Source organism: Mastomys coucha, unplaced genomic scaffold (assembly GCF_008632895.1).
Source record: "Mastomys coucha isolate ucsf_1 unplaced genomic scaffold, UCSF_Mcou_1 pScaffold7, whole genome shotgun sequence".
Classification (NCBI taxonomy): domain Eukaryota; kingdom Metazoa; phylum Chordata; class Mammalia; order Rodentia; family Muridae; genus Mastomys; species Mastomys coucha.
The window spans coordinates 83932061-83948851 of NW_022196913.1; the positions used below are offsets into that span (position 1 = coordinate 83932061).

The 16791-nt window shown below is 35.0% G+C and overlaps 1 long non-coding RNA gene across 6 annotated transcripts in view; it reads right to left on the reverse strand.

Annotated features, from left to right (window-relative positions):
- Positions 1–15754, reverse strand: part of LOC116081936 — an 18867-nt gene extending 3113 nt beyond the window's left edge. The window contains exons 1-5 of one of the 6 annotated variants that reach the window (XR_004115107.1): positions 15651–15754; positions 14985–15157; positions 9767–9839; positions 7794–7850; positions 1440–1534 (exon numbers count right to left, since the gene is read on the reverse strand). This is a non-coding gene — a long non-coding RNA (uncharacterized LOC116081936). Of the gene's footprint in view, positions 1–1439; positions 1535–7793; positions 7851–9766; positions 9840–14826; positions 15158–15650 lie in introns of those variants that run through there. The other 5 variants (XR_004115108.1, XR_004115104.1, XR_004115105.1 and 2 more) reach the window with 5 other exon arrangements.
- Between the last annotated feature and the right edge of the window lie 1037 nt (positions 15755–16791).

Here is a 16791-nt window from a genome sequence, read left to right on the forward strand (position 1 = left end):
TTTTTTTATTGATCTAGATCTGCCTTGTAGTACAACAATGGATGTATATGGAGAGAGGGAACAACCTTGTCTGGTTTCTGATTTTAGTAGAATTTCTTTGATTTTCTGTCCATTTACATTGTCATTAGTTCCACACTTGATCTTAGCCAAAAGGCTGAGAAGCGATGTGTCATTAGTTCCAATCTTGCTATAAATTGTCTTTATTAGGTTGAGGTATGTCCCTTGTATCACTAATCTCTTTTTGACATCCATGGATAATGAATGATGATATGGCATTGTAAGCTGAAGTCAACCATTCCTCTCAAGTTGCTTTTGGTCATGGTGTTTTATCACAACAATATGCTCTCATAAATGTTGATTTTATGTTTATTTTATACATATTATCATCATTTGAATGACTGTAGCTGTCTTAACAAATAAAATGATGACTGGTCATGTGCATACATTGTTTGTTAATTAACCTACTATATATTAAGAAACTATATTTATGAGAATGTAATATTTTTGGGAATCTTCCTACTTATATTAAAAATGATTCTTATGTAACAACACAGCTGCACAAATCTGTTGATATTACACTTTTTAGTAAATCTCTGTGTATGAATATATCCCTATCTATCTATCTATCTATCTATCTATCTATCTATCTATCTATCTATTTATTTATCTATTTATCTATCTATCTATGTAGATGTGTGTGTGTGTGTGTGTGTGTGTGTGTGTATGTGTTTAATGGATAACCTGAGGTGTCATTTCTAAATCATTATCTACCTTCTTACACAAACCTGTAATTGACCTAGTTGATCATAATGAATGGATATGCTTGTATCTGCTTTCCCAACTCTGAGACTGTTTTTATGCCACCATGCCCATCTTCTGTTTTTGTTCTCCTTCTCCTTTTCCTCCTTTTTTTGCTACTCATCTTCCTCTTCTTCCTCCTCCTCCCCTTCTTTCCCTTTCTATGTTGTTTTGAAGTAAAACGAAGCCTTCATGCTTATCAGCTAAGTTTGGCTTCAGTAATTTTTCATTGTGTGGATATTACATATCAGGTATGAACTAGAATTGTGTAGCTGTTTGTAAACCTAGTATATATGTAATATAATATTTATATATAAATTATGTATATAAATGCATTTATATGCATTTTCCTATATGGGGTATAATTTTATGCATATTTTGTTATTTAAATATTGTCTAACTATATAATGTGAACTTTTCTCTCCATTTGAAAGAAAAGAAGCTCAGAAACACTTAAGAACCATTTTGTGTCACACAGTTAATAAATGGTAAGCTCAGAATTTGAAATTAGGCATTATGAAATCTAAAGGTAAGTTCTTTTGCTACAACACTAAATTTCAAAATTATGGCAGAAAAAGGAAAAATAATAGCATTATCTTCAAGAATCTTTAACACTAAGGAGACAGACCTGTGTAACATACCTAAAAAGGTAGCATTTATGTGTATTTCGTCAGTCTGTTTACAGCAGCAACTCTGAAATATCTGAATTTGAATTGAACTTGAGGAACTGAATTATCTGAAAATTGGACAAAGCTTTATTTAATTCATTGCTACTTATTCAGTATTTATTTTCCTATGTCGATCTGTTTTCTGTATATATGAAAAGAGGCACACATAATATTTAATTGTACATTAAGCTACTAAATATTTCTATAAGCTATCTTTACTAACAAATCCCTGGGTGTGCTGAATTCTTAAAGTTAAAACTCAAAATTCTTGACTTTTGAATCATATTTAAAATATATTAAATATATATTTTATTCAAATTTTCTTTATATTGCAATGTTACTCTGAAGATTAACTTATCCTTTAGTTTTAAAGTGAATTATTTTTAATATGATGAGCTTAGAATTATAAAACTTCAAATTTATGTATAAACTCACAAATTTATTTATGGATTAATAATCCAGTTAACCAGGATTTGTGTACATTTGTTTTTCAAAAATTAGGTAAGTTTTCAAACTCTCCACATCATCCCAGGTTCAGAGTTTGGAGAAGTCAATGTAGAAGAGAACAAAAGAATTAAACATTTAATAGATGTTAGCTTTGTATATAATGAGTCTATGAAGTGTGATCGTGTTTAGCATACTGACAGAAATATAACCAATATCTGAAAAGAACACTGAGTATCTCAATAATTTTCACATCAATCATTGAAAAAGCAAATATTTTATGTATACTCATGCCAGCTGTGTCTTGAAAACTGTTGTAAATTGACTCTATTTCACTAAAGTAATAATAATAAAAAAAATACATGCAAATATTCATACCACACTAAATGGCTCTTGGCTTCTGCTTGTCAAATGAAAATTAAATTGTGTGCTACTTCAATTTTAATTTTTAACATAAATATTCCTGAACTTTACCTGTATTGTGAGAAATTATGAGGTGAATTACAAAATTCAAATTTTTGAATTTATCTAAGTACTTCAATGCGTTAGGTATCATAATTTATCAACACATACATGCTTTAAGCCCTCTGCCTGTGCTACATATGTAGCCATCTGATATTTGTTCTTCCCTCTTTAATGAAAGTGAGGATCACTAGGACAATAAAATACATCTTGAAAGCTATGAGATTTGCACGTTTTAGTTGCCTTGTACTTGAAAAGTCTGAAATGCAGTTTCTTCACCCTGATAGTATTTGTGTTTACTGATACTTTGTACCTATTTTTACTGTTTGTTTAGATATTCTGTTCCTTGGTCCATGACCTCTAACCCTATGGTATTTACAACAGAGTTTTATTTTTAATACTTGACAATTTTTATAATCTTTACTCTTCCTTGACTCCTTCTTGATCCTGCCCACCTCCTACCAACCCAACTTCATGTTCTTTCTCTCTCAAAACAGAAAGCAGAACAAAATCTACAACCACCACCACAACAACAAAAAGCCAGACAAAAACAAAACCAATAAGACAAAAATATGCAAATAAAATGAAACACCCATCACCGAACTCATAGAGTCTTTTGTGTGTTAGCTAACTACTCCTGAGCATGAGGCTTCCCCTGAAGTGTGGGTCATATACCCTGAGACATTCCATTGGAAAACCTAATTTTTCCCTTTCCCCAAAGTACTCAAGTGTTAATAGTGTAGTGCTTAGTGGTAGGCCATTGTGTCTATTTACTATTTTAGGTGCTGGGTCTGTTTCTTCTCCTAAATAGGATGTATTTATCAAACTCCTTCCCTCAACGCTCAAGGATGTATGCCAAGAAGAGGTGGTAAGGTTGTAAGGGCCAGTTGGTACCTTCTTCCAGAGAAACAACATCTTCGAGACATAATAATCTAATATACGTTATCGAATCACAGTGACTAGGATGCATGCCCAGGATCTACACAGGTCCAAATTAGATAGTCTCTATTTTAAACAACATTTTATTTATTTATTGAAAATTTGAACACTTATGCAATGCACTTTGATAACATCTAGTCATCCTTACCTCCCTTCTACTTGCCCTATTCTCCCCCATCCTGTTTCCCTCCAAACTCTATGTCCTCTAACTCTTCTGCTACTGATAAACTCCAGAGTCTAATAGGCTAATGGGTGTGATTGATCATGACTCACTTATTGTTTTTCTTGGCATTATTCTTTGTTTTCATATGTGTTTAATCAACATAGCATCCTGAAATATAATACCCAAGACCTCTATTACTTTAAAAAAAAACTGTGAGTGGAGAATATCCCTAAAATATGTGGTCAAAGAGCTTTCAAATATCACAGAGATGAAGAAGAGCTACTCATGGGGAGTAAATTATAGAGCCACCTCCAACTTGGAATTCTGCAGTGGGAGAAGTGGAGAATATTCAGTCTTTCTAATAAGGACAGCTCTTCAGTTAAAAACAATAGTAAGAGAAAATTGTCTAGCATATTTTTCATCAATAATCAGTCAATTCTACTATATTCCATAGTGAAAATAATTACAGAGGAATAGCAAAAAAGATCTAGAGAAATGGGGATTGTTATAAACTGCTGTCCTGAATGAAAGATATTAAAAATATTTTAAACAGTATTTATCCAATGGAATTGAAAACCTATGCCCACACAAAAAAACTAACATCAATGTTCATAACATTGTATCTAAGAGTCAAAAAGTACAATTAATGTCTTGCAACTGTTATAAAAACAAAAAAATATAGCACTCCAAAAATATCGGAAAATGTACAATAAATGGATGATTTTCTTGATAGATACAACTTTCCAAAGATATATCAAAGTCAGGCAAACAATATAATTCAGTCTATAACCCATAAGGAAATAGAAGCAGTCAAAAGCAACAACAACAACAACAACAAAAACCAAAGAAAACAAAAACATAAAGCAAACAAACAAAAAAATAAAAACAAGAAACAAACAAAAAAACCTCTAGATCTCAGATGGTTCTAGTGTAGAATTCTACCACACATTCAATGAAAAGTTGAGACCAATACTACTCAAACTATTCAGCAAAATAGAAACAAACAAACAAACAAAAAACTTTGTGGGCAAGGTGGAACACACCATTAATGGTTGAAGTGCAAACTAGCACAACCATTTTAGAAATCCATTTGACGCCTAGGAGTGGTATAGCTGGGTTCTCTGGTAGTACTATGTCCAATTTCCAGAGGATCTGCCAAACTGATTTCCAGAGTGGTTGTATCAGCTTGTAATCCCACAAGCAATGAAGGAGTGTTCCTCTTTCTCCACAACCTCACCAGCATCTGCTGTCTCTTGAGGATTTTTTTTTTGTAAATCCTTTTTATTAGATATTTTCTTATTTATAATATCTCCTTACCCAGGTTCCCCTCCCAAATAAAATGAAATAAGAAAACAAAAAAACAGAAACTAAAACAATCCCCTGTTCCCTCCCCCCTCCCCCTGCTCACCATCCCACCCCCTCATGCTTACTGAGCTTTTGATCCTAGCCATTCTGACTGGTATGAGGTGGAATTTCAGGGTTGTTTTGATTTTTATTTCCCTGATGACTAAGGATGTTGAACATTTCTTTAGGTGCTTCTCTGTCAATTTGTTGCTTGCTGTTTTGTCCTATAGAAGATGCTTCAAAATGTAATAAGGACACATGCTCCACTATGTTCATAGCAGCCTTATTTATAATAGCCAGAAACAGGAAACAACCCAGATGTCCCTCAACAGAGGAATGGATACAGAAAATGTGGTACATCTCCACAATGGCATACTACTCCGCTTTTAAAAGCAATGAATTTATAAAATTCTTAGGGCAATGGATGGATCTAGAGAATTTCATCCTGAGTGACGTAACCCAATCACAAAAAAACACACATGGTCTCTGATAAGTAGATATTAGCCCAGAAGGTCGGAATACACAAAGTGCAATCCACAAACCACAAGAAACTCAAGAAGAAGGAAGACCAAAGTGTGGATACTTCATTCCTTCTTAAAAGAGGGAACAAAATACCATGGAAGGAGTTGCAGAGACAAACTATGGAGCAGAGACTGAAGGAAGGACAATTCAGAGACTGCTCCACCTGGGAAACTGGGAAAGGAGATATCATATGACATGTAAATAAAGAAAATATCTAATTAAAAAAAAAGAAAAAGAAGTAAATAATCAGGTCTCCAAAAAATCCATTTGATGGTTTCTCAGAAAATTGGGGTAGTTCTACCTAAAGACTGAGCCTATGCCACTCTTTGGGATATAGCCAAAAGATGCTTCACCATATCTTAAGCACACTTGCTCACCTGTGTTCATAGCAACTTTATTCCTAATAGCCAGATACTACAACCTAAACGTCCCCCAACTGAAGAATGGATAAAGAGTATGTGGCAATTATGGAATGAAATATTACTCAGCTATTAAAAACAAAGACATCATGAAAACTGCATGCAAACAAATGTAACTCTAAAATATCATCCTGAGTGAGGAAACCTAAACCCAGAAAGCAATAGGGAATATATGCACTTATAACTGGATATTACCCATAAATTACAGGAAAACTATGTTGTAACCTGTTGGTCGCCTGCGCCAACGTAAATAAAATAAAGGTTCTTCTGGTAATAGGAGTAATAAATAGATAGGAAGAGATTGAAAGAGATAAGAAGAGGTAGGCTAGCCATACTGTACCTTACCCACGTGGGAAGATAAAAATTAGACAACACAAGTTCTGGTCACTCAGTCATCTTGAATTTAATGCCTCTCCTTTGTTCCCCCAACAGGTAAAATACCTGGGGCAAAAACCCTTCCCCCAAAATACGCCAGTGTAACAGTCTAATCAGTGACTTCCTTCTTCCTCTGTGGGGGTGAAGCTTCTGAATGTAACCGGAGCTAGGTTTCGCTCAAGGGGGCGGACAGCGCTGTGCTGGGGCCCAAATGGTTGCTGTTTACTGTCCGGGCTTTGGGGAGGGAGTCTACAGTAACCCACATACCCAAGGAAACTAAGTAATAAGAAGGGCACAGGGGATGCCTGAAATCTCTCTGAGAAAAGGAACTAGAATAGACCTCAGGGATGGATCTTCCAATTGAGGGATTGGAACACTAACACAGCTACAACCTTTCAACACACAATTTTTAATGCCTACACGATGTGCAGGGCTAAAGATAGAGCAAAAATTGAGGAAATGGCTAACCAATGACTTGCCCAGCTTGAGAACCATGCCATGATAAGAATCCTACCCCTGACACTATTAATGATATTCTGCTATACCAGCAGACAGGTGCCTAGCATAACTGTCATCTGAGAAGCTTCGCTCAGCAACTGCTGCAAATCAATGCAGTGACCAACAGTCAAACATTAAGCAGAGCTTGGAGAATCCTTTGGAAGTGTGGCATGGGACTATTGAAGGGGCTAGAGAGATCAAGGACACCACAAGAAAACATACAAATTAATTAACGTGACCCCCATAGGGTCACATAGAGAGAGACTGAATCACCAGAGAACATGCATTAGATGGACCTAGACCCTTTGTATATGTGTAAGAGTCATGCAATTGGTCTTCATGTAAGATGACTAAGAGCAGGAGCTGGGACTGACTCTGACTCTGTTGTCTGCCTTTGGATCTCTTGTCCCCTAACTGGGCTGCCTTATCTAGCCTCAGTAGGAGATTTTCCTAGTCTTACTGGATCTTAATATGCCAAGGCAGGTTCATGTCCATGGGAGGCCTCCCTCTTTCAGAGGAGAAAGGGAAGAGGGAGGTTGGAGGAGAAATGAGGTAAGGGGGAGTGACTGGAAGTTATAATTGGGATGTAAATAAATAAATAAATAAATAGACACATTTTTTAAAAATACAAAAGACAAAGTCAGCATCATGGTTGAAAATGTATGATGTTTGCTAGGTGAGTTAGTTCAAACATAAGACTATTTATTGAATGATTCTAATCCTTTTTCAAAGAGCAAATTATTCTTCAGAATTAGATTTGTAGTTTCTTGGGGCTCAGACTAATGGATATTGTTAACTGTAAACAAGTAAAAGAAGCTCAGTTTAAGGAGATAAAAGCATCCGAAATGTGATTTATGATGATGACTCAATAAAACTACCACCTGGTTCTTAAACTTGGAGTACAGAAATGTTAATTATGTATACAGTGTCTCTCAGAAAAGCTTTTACAATACTAAGAGTGCCACCTCTTGCTAACCTGCTTTCTTTCTTGTGGTTTGTGTTTTACAGGATTTAGAATCCTATGGATCTGGCCAATTATGTATAGTTGTAATTTGGTATCCCATGACATAAAGAATCCTGGGCAAATGACTCAAATCTAATGAGGAGTCATCGATTGAAAAAATTAGGGCTCTAATTTATAGTCACTTAACACAAACTTACCTGATTTTTTCCAGTTAGATTCCATCCTTCTTTCCTCTCTCTATTTCAGTGAAGGCACTTGAAGTTTTGAAACAAATTTAAGATATTTCAAAAGGGAGCAGCAATGAGATACAGTAACTCCTAAGTCCACCCCTGAGTGGAAACACCAGCAGTAGAATACACTGTTGTGTTATCTATCTCTTAGACACAGGATCCTGAGCAAGGTCATTATTCTGAGAAGGGAACAATTGGTATCACAAAAACCTTTCTAAAAACCATAGTTAAGAACACTTGTCTGAAAAATACTCTAAGGATATTAAAGAACAATGTAGGTACTGTCTCTCCTTTAGTTCACTACGTGAGATAGCAGCAGCTTGTAAGGAAAAAGGCTCCTTTGCTATTTTGTTATGTGTAACAGATAACACCTTGGTCCTTCTTTCTGAACAAGTATTTGATTTTTCAAATGATGGCTAATAAGTTCAGAAAAGCTATGATAACAACTCATACTTTCAATATTTTTACTTGAAAGAATTTCTATAGAAATACGTCTCATTAGCTTGAAAACAAAATTACTGAAGGGAAATTATACACTTTACATTAAATAAAATAAATATGTGAGTCAGATGCATTTGGTAGTATAAAAGAATAAAAATCTATTGGACATGTGAACTTACTGGAAAGACCTCAGCCTCTTCTCTCCAAAGGTGTTTTGGGTTTAGTGTGCTCGGCTATGTGATTTGGTGGCTGACTTGCTTGGATGGTTGTCAAGCTGCCAGTAATTACTGCATTACTAGGGTTTTAGTATGCTCTTGGGACCAGAAAGATCCAGCAAGAGACTCACTTGCTGATAGAAGAACTAGGGAGATACTAGGGCTAAGAAGCATGTGTGACAGAATAGCTTCATGGCTATTGTGAAGTATATAATGCACCTTTCAACAATCTTGTATTATGAAAGATCTGCTTGACTTCCTCCCAAGCCCCTGGTGCCAGAATCCAACAGCCTGGAACCCTCTGAAAGCATCTGCCAGGAATTACATCAGATTCCACTCAAAGAGTGCAGAAACACATGAACAGCGAATTTCAGTAGCCAGGAGACAAAATACTGGAAGACATAAATATAAATTTAGCAACTGTCTGAAAGGAAATATCCTGTGTGTCTCCTTGACTGCAGAAGAAGAAAAGTGCAAAGGAGAATTGTATTGTTTCTTTATAGTAGTTGTGTCAGGAAATCTTGCAGGCAGGAGAGAGGCAGTACAAAATAATTGAAAGAAAAAAAATCAAACTAGTAGAAACATGATAATGTAAAGAAAGTAAATGATAATATTGCCAATAGAAATAAGCCAGATTCATGTAATATTTAAGTCCACTAAACCTTCCTGTGTCTTCATTTCTTAATATGATAATGTTAAGATAATTTTACTTTTCTAATTACAATGATGACCGTGTGGTGAATATTTGTGAAAAGTTGTGAAAAAATATTCTAATGAGAAAATACATGTGCACATTTTTTTTATGCATAGATGCAAGTGCTAATCAATGTTCAAAACAGTGAACAAATATATACTTTTGGGGAGAATATTGGTCTGTTTTCAATATATATTACCAAATTCTCCCATCTTCTTAATTTAGTAAATAGTTATGTATGGTCTTTTATTGTTGTTTTGGAGGAAATAGAGAAAGATAAGAGATTATTACTAAAATTAATTATACAAACTATACCATGTGAAAGATGAACTAGCAGATAGTGTTATAGTGCATGCCTCCATTCTGAGGGTAAAAATCCATACAAACAATGTCACTGCAGGAACAAAGTCCCTATGCTGGGACCTAGTGGCTCTTTAGATCACTATTGCATGTAGAATAAATTGAGAATATATGTACACACACACACACACACACACACACACACACACACACACACATACACACAAAGTCTGGTACATCAAGCACATCCAGAAAATTATCTCCTTGCATCAAAGATGTATTCAGATCACCTTCTAGCAGGTACTGATGAGAAAAGATGCTTAACAGTGTGACATTCCCATGCTCTATGTTCCAAATATTGTTCTGCAAGATGAAGAAGAAACAAAAGTATTATAGGTAAAGAGATATTGCTTTTAGTTACTACAGCTGTTTGGCAGTGAGTTACATACTTTTGATGGCTTGAAATTATTTTTCTAATTGTCCATCTCTCTCCCTCCTTCCCTTTCTATTTCCTGCAACCTTCACCTTCTTCTGTGTCTCTAACTTCCTTCCCCTTCTTCCCTCCCTTCTTTCTCCTTCCCTCCTTCCTTCTCCCTTTCTTTTCTCTTCTTTCCTTCTCTCTCTCTCTTTCTTTCTTTCTTTCTTTCTTTCTTTCTTTCTTTCTTTCTTTCTTTCTTTCTTTCCTCCTTCCTTTCATTCTTTCATTCATTCTTTCTTTCCTTTTTCTTTTTCTCTTTCATTGACTCTTTCTAGGAATATGAACATCCATCATACTAGAGAAGTACTATTTCTTTGATTCACAGCTCTGATTTTTTCTAATAATTTTCCAAATAGTTAAAATGTGTCACAAAAATTTTATTAACCAAAACACTAAGTTCCAAAGTCAGTTGATTCTGTGCTCCACACTTGAAGCACCAGCAAATATATGAAACCTCCATTCAGCTCATTTGGTCTTCCCTATGAATTTTGTTCTTTCTGACAGAAGATCAGAGATTATCAGACAGGTGTTTCCTGATCTCTGTCCAAAAGTTTTTGTCTCCTTCTTACCCAGGAATAATAGCTTTTCTTTCATTTTGATCTGAGTATGCATATGCCTGGGATACCATGTAATTTCCTGATGCATGTGTATCTCATATAATATTCAAGTCAATAGGAATTATTTCATGAATAACTAACATTTCCTTAGAGTGAAAGACTGTCAGCTTATCTAGGCTCAGTTTTCTGTGAAATGGCACACTGGATTATTTTGTTTCTAACTATAGTATCCACTGATTAACTTTTAGATTTTGCATCTGTGATAGTGCAGTGTTTTTCTGTACTTAAATCCTTTCATTTAACACAATGTCTTTCATTCCATTTATGATGGACAAATGAGAGTATTTTACTTTTCCTGATAGAATAAGATTCTATTATGTATATCTACCATATTTCCTGGTGAATATGAGAATTTTTCATTTATCCATAGGCCACAGTGAAATTTTCATTTGCTCAGTAGGCCAGGCTAACCTGAAAATTGCAGAGATCCTCCCGCTTCTGCTTCCCAATTGTTGGGATTAAAGGTGTGCATTACCATTGGTGTAGCTGCTTCTTCTAGTTGTTCTTCTTTACCACCATCATGTTCTTTCTTTCTCTGTCTTTCTTTCTTTCTTTTCTTTGGGGATGTTTATTCATTCATGTAAATGAGATTATTTGCTTTTTTCTATTGAATATTTTTATGCATACATTATACATGATCAGTATTAATTTCCTCAGAAAATATACTCACTTGCTCTATAGGCTGACTCTTTTATGGCTATGTCTTCTGTGTTGAGCTAATCTGATAAATACCTACTATATATTTTATTTTGTTTCCTATGCTTTCAGGGTATTTGCTCCCAAATTCTTATGAGTTCCAGTAACGGAAAATGTTTCTGTTATGTTTTCTTTTCTATTTTATTAATAGTTTTAGTTCTGGCATTTAAAATTTCAGTCCTTTTTTAACTGGTCCACTTTGTAGATCTATTTTCAGTCCTTTGAACCTTAATGGTTAGAGCCTGATTAACCTTGAGCCTGACATGCATCAGAAAGACCAGATTTTTTGATAAACATTTCCAGGACAATTGGGCAACCACATGCAGAACAAGGAGAATAGACACTTATCCCTCATGAAGTCTTCTTTATGTGTCTGTTCTCAGCTCTTTCAATAGTGCTGAAGTCAGTCTATAAGTATGTGTTAAGCTGCACAGATATGTCAGAAAAAAGATTCATTTTTAGAAAATCATATTCTGTTCAGTCCTATCTCTGTCTTATTCCCTTCTGTAAGAAAGCTAACAATTAGAATACATTTTTGTAATACAGAGTCACAAATTAATTTGTTGACAAGAGATCTTCAAGGGAGGAAATGTGACACAGAGAGGCAATTACTCCAGTTAATTACAACCCATTATCCTTTATTTCTTTGTCTGAAGTTCTTAGTGTAGCATATCCAGGATCCTGCTTTAATGTCAAATTGGACAAAATACACAGCACTCTTTCCACTGTTGACTTTACTGTGAAGCAATGATTTAAATCAATGGCAGACCAGCATGCAAAGTATGTTAATGTTTCAAGCAGGTAATTTTTGACATATATCTAATATAGCGAAAAGAATGAAGCACAGAAAATTCACAATAAAGAATCAGTTGTTTGCCCCCTCCTTCCTACGTTTTCTTTTTTCTTGCTCTTTCTCTTGTTCTTTCTTTCTTTCTTTCTTTCTTTCTTTCTTTCTTTCTTTCTTTCTTCCTTTTTTTTTTTTTGAGTCAAGGTTTCTTTGTATAGCCCTGGCTGTCCTGGAATTCACCCTGTAGACCAGGTTGGCCTCGAACTCAGAAATTCTGGGATTAAAGGCAAGCACCACCATTCCCCGGCTGTTCTTTTCTTTCTTCCTTTCTTCATTACCTACTTCATTCCTTTGTTACTCCTTTATTGATTCATTCCTCTCTTCTTTTCTCTATTATTTGTTCATTAACTAGTCTATATCTTACAGCGAAAATGCACTTTCTGAGTGGTGAATGACTAAATGAAGAAATCATTTTAATATATAAAACAATCTTAAATGATAACAGTTGTCATTTCTACTTCATATGTATAGAAACTAATTTAGATACAATTAGGAATTTATGGCTGTAGAGATGTCTCACCAATTAAGAGGAATTCTTGTGCTTGCAGAGGACTAGAGTTTTATGCTGAGCACCTGTGTCAGGTGGTACACAATTTCTTGGAAATCTAGCTTTGGGGGATTTAACAATCTTCTGTCTTGTGCAGCCATCCCCCAACATATTTCGGATACACACCATACATATAAATAATAAATAAATGTTAAAAATAAACAAATGGATCCATATTTTATTCTCTTGAAATTCTGTTGTCCACCCTTAGATTCTATATCATCATTTATCCCTAAATATGGGTAATACATGCTGAACAAACTTTGGGCTCAGGTATCCAACATATGGTTGGAGATTTTAGTCATAATATTCACTAATTGCCAGCACAGGTGTCTCATTTCTTTAGCAGAAACAAAAAGGATTCCATATTGTTACAGAAGTTCCAACCAGAAAAGAAACAACCATGCAATCTTAGAAAGAGGAAAACTCTTTATTCTCACACAAAAAGGATATGGGCTAATGCTTCATTAAGTTCTGGCACACACCGCTCCCCAACATGCTCCAGTTTCTTAAACCATTCATAGGTCAATTTGGTTACCAGGGGTGGTATCTAAGTGCCAAGTCCATCAATAGTAATGTCCTTTAGAGTTGGACATGTCCCCAGCAACATAACTTGCAAAACAAATATGTGTTTATAGGTATATGTTTGCATGTGACAACAAAGAATTCCTTCCTTATCAGACTGGATTTGCAGCATGCCCACAGGGCCATGAAAATCATTCCTTAGGGCAGTTTCTTGCTACAGTTTATCTCTTTAAGATAAGTGGAAGAGGTTTGTAACAAATAGGCAGAAGTCAGCCCAAGTCTAACCTTAACTCATTCTATTTCTACACAGTCATACAGCTTCTATGCAGGGATTTTTATTGGTCAATCATAATCTAGGTTAGTGACAGGAAGCCACAGTGTGTGCTAGAACTTAAGACAGAAATATTGATTAGCACCAAGGGCTGGTGAAGTAATGATTTAAATGAGACCTGGGTTCTATGTATCTTTCTTTCATCTGAACATAATTTGGACCACTTTCTTTTTCTTATTTCCCTTACCTTTGGCCCCATGGGCTCTCTAAATTAGCTAGGCTATATCTTTGTTCCTTGTACTGTTGGGAAAGGACTCAAGACTTTCTGATTCCTATCATTTGTCTGTCTAGATCTTACTTCTGAATTTGGCACAAGAACTTTTCTTTGAGGTAGATTTTGGCTGTTTCCACTCCTTAAATCAGTTACTAGCTCTGGGCATCATAGTGTTCATGATAATAAAGTGTTTTGTGATGTTTGTTGGAATTGGGGTCTGTAGTTTCTATTTCCAAAACTAGAAAAGATTTGTTGATTAGAGGGATTTCTCTTCCCTAGAAAAGAATTTCCAAGATTAATTATGTTCTGTTTGTTTGCTTATTTTGTTTTGTTTTCACCAGAAGAAGAAAAATAAAAGCTATTATTGTCAGAAAATGGCTCATGACACTTTCTAAACTGCAGCATCCTTTTCCCTCCTCTGCCACTCTCACCATTATGTCCAGCATAATTGCTAATGCTTGATACTTCATTAATTTACATTTTCACCTTCAGAAAAGTATATACAGAGTGTTATCTTGGACTACCTGTAAACCTGAAGTAGCAACACGTTTCAATATAGCATTGATTTACCATTGAATGTTCATGTCGGTCCTTTCCCTAGATACAGTTGTTCTTTTTGTTCAAACAACATGACCTGCTCTAAGGTACACAAGTCTAGCTCTTGTATATGTCTTTGAGACTGGTGTCTTCTCCAGGGTCTGATGCATTTTCTCAGGGAATCAATTTCTTTTTTTCTGTGCTCATAAAGGCTTTATTAAGTGTGTGTCTGGTAGCTATGTGTGCCAGCTGATGAGTTTCCAGTCACTCTTCCCTTCTGCACCTGTTGCATGTCACCCTTCCTAAGCTACAAATAGGCACAAAGGAAGCTAGAGTATACAGAAATGTTTACTGGAACTCAGGATTTCAGCACGATTAGACTGTTCATTTGGCCATTAATTAGTCTTGTTGCAGAGAGGACATTTTAGTAACGTACATGAGTGTTCCTGTAAGTAATTTCAATAAACTCACTGGATCACAAGAAAAGTAATCATCATCTGTAGCTAGAAGATCCCAAATGCGGCCACAGTGCGCATATATGCTAGCTATTTCATAGTATATATTTTCAAACTATAGTGGATGTTTATTGTGGTATGCTGAATATAAATTTGTTAATACATGTATAATACAACTACATACTAGGAACAGCTTTAGCTACGATAGAAGAGTTTCTCAGCAGTCCTGATTCTTGATTTATGTGGTCAATTTATGCCTACCATTTGTAGAGAGGCACACACCTAGTCTTTTCTGTAGGACATTAATCTAGGTGTCAGTCTGGTTATGTAGCAACCGAGCTTACTCTCCCTAAAGAAGGCTTCTGTGACAGAGTTGCTTGCAGTGTGTTCTGGATCAGTGCTCACAGGGAACGAGTTTCCTTGCTGCCCTCCTTCTGCACCAAAATGACAGAAACCATTAGAGAAATGTGTTAGTGGAAATTATCATGGTTTTATAGAAACTCAGAACACTCTCATGAATAATAGAACACTGTTGGTAAAAACCCAGACCTCTATTTCTTAATATAAATGCTACTTCTCTTTCCTTCTTTGAAAGTGTAAATACTATTTTATGCTTTTTAAGTTATAAGCCCTTAAAATAGGAAATATATATGGAAATTCTTTTTGTGTAGCTGTGACATTAAGCTTTCTTTTCCTTTTCAAAAACAGGCAGAACTAATCAAATTATGGAATTCAAAGCTGCAATTTTAAATGAACTCATTGGCTTACATAATACAATTCAGCAATTTCCCAATATACCAGACTTCATGTGATTGATTCTAAGGAGAGCTGATATGTTTATTAACCATTCCTTGACTCTGACAAAGGAAATACATGCCAGCTGCACTCACAGCTCTGTGAATAAAATCAATATAGTAACAGGTTTACCTTGGAAGGGAAAATCAAGCCTTTCATAGAGCTAGAGTTGGTAGAACAGAAATTGGAAGATAATCCTACTAAAATCCATAAGAAACTGGAAGGTGAAATCTAAGCAATAAAAGACAGCTATCAGTTCCTTTATGATGCAGTAGTTCCATTGTTTGATCACAGGAGTGCACTGTTCATCTATGAAACATTCTGTTTAAGGAGAGTAAGCAGAGCTTTTGTGGTACAGATATTTGCTGTGGCAAATTACACAGACCTTATTACTGAGTCATAACCATAAAAAATAACTCATTCTTCTTATAGAAAAATGGATAGATATATACAAGACGATGTAAGCTGTCAGTGGAAATCCAGTTGAAATCAACTGGAAAGGATATACTATGTGGATGTGTTTCATATAGAATTGCAAGAATTCTGAATGGTCCCAATAATATGCAAAACAATTTTTTTAAAAAGATAACTAGCTACAATATAATTTATTTTCTAGTTGTTTTGTTTTAAAAAGAATATAAATTATTCTGAAGCCAATAAAATTTACATGAATATTAAGCAAATATACGTGTCAGTACATCTCAAGATATGCGAATGATCAGTGAGGTCTGTATGTTTTACTTAATCAGGTAATACTGTAAAAATAGTATTTCACACTATGTCTTGCTTTGCAAGGCGCAGGTGGTTTTTAAAAAGGTGAAAATATTTTGAGAAACATAATATTTTGAGAAATATGTAATTAACAAGGGATTTGGTTAACATTTTAAAAGGTTATTAACATGCAACATTATCCCTAGGATTATTTATACCAATTAGTTAAGGATGTTACATTACTACTATATCAGTAAGTCAATAGGTGTAGTCCATGTAGAAGTTTGTTGCCTTCAACTTATCCCTTCAAACATTGTAGGTAGAAATTAGACAGTCTTATTCACTTTCCTTAAATTCTTTATAAAGTTAAACCCAAACATGTCTGTTGAAGCTGAAAATTTAGAGTTGGAGAGAAGGACCAGAAATGTATCAGCCCTATCATCCTTCTTCCCCTCTTTAAGGTTCTTCCTTCTCTCTTCTCACTTTGTTTTTATCCAAATTTCAAGCCTTCATGGGATTAAAAAATGCTTTATTTCTAATTGTGTGTGCATGTGTGTCTCTC